Source organism: Sinocyclocheilus anshuiensis, unplaced genomic scaffold (assembly GCF_001515605.1).
Source record: "Sinocyclocheilus anshuiensis isolate Anshui unplaced genomic scaffold, SAMN03320099.WGS_v1.1 scaffold947, whole genome shotgun sequence".
Lineage (NCBI taxonomy): Eukaryota > Metazoa > Chordata > Actinopteri > Cypriniformes > Cyprinidae > Sinocyclocheilus > Sinocyclocheilus anshuiensis.
Genome location: NW_015547686.1, coordinates 316948 through 317657, shown reverse-complemented (window position 1 = coordinate 317657; position 710 = coordinate 316948). Strand labels below are relative to the sequence as shown.

Genomic DNA, 710 nt, shown 5'->3' with positions numbered 1-710 from the left:
ACACACACACACACACACACACACACACACACACACACAGTGCAAGGAAAATGCAAAATGCATTTCTGCAGAGTAAATGAGATGTCATACTTTTCACAAAAAATGGCTGGTGGCCACAACTGAAGTTGCAAATAAACCAACACAGACTCAAGCACACAGATGAGCATATTTACACATCTTTTACACGTACAGAGGGGAGTGAATGCAATACTTTACAATTAAAAGGGAACCTCAACTTATTTGATTTTCTATTTTTATTCAGAATGCAGAATAAAATATGTGATTATACATTATTATTACATTATAATAATGATTATTTATTATAAATTAAAAATCTAGCATTTGAGCTAAAAACAAAAGACTCAAAACAGTAAAATTAATGCAGTAAGAAGGTACTTAGTACTGACTCTGACTGGATGAGCTACAATCGAAACTGTTATAAAACAGATATACACACATTAGTTGTGTTGTTGTACAGCAAGTATAAACAACTAATGAAGTTATTCTGAGATACTTCATATTATTGATAATAAAATACATATATTATCAATAGGGCTGCACGATAAATCGCATGCGATATTTAACGCGCATCTTATCAGTAAAGCCGGTTCTGTAATCAGCGGTAAATCTCCATCGCGTGCGTGCTTTCACATTGAGCAGCATTAACTACACAGAGCCGTTGTTCACTGACAAGCTGCGCAAAACCATGT

The 710-nt window shown here is 34.4% G+C and overlaps 1 protein-coding gene across 1 annotated transcript in view; it reads right to left on the bottom strand.

Annotated features, from left to right (window-relative positions):
- LOC107703288 (diacylglycerol kinase zeta-like) overlaps window positions 1–710 on the bottom strand; it is a 96170-nt gene that overhangs the window by 20964 nt on the left and 74496 nt on the right. The gene's annotated exons all lie outside the window — the stretch shown is intronic.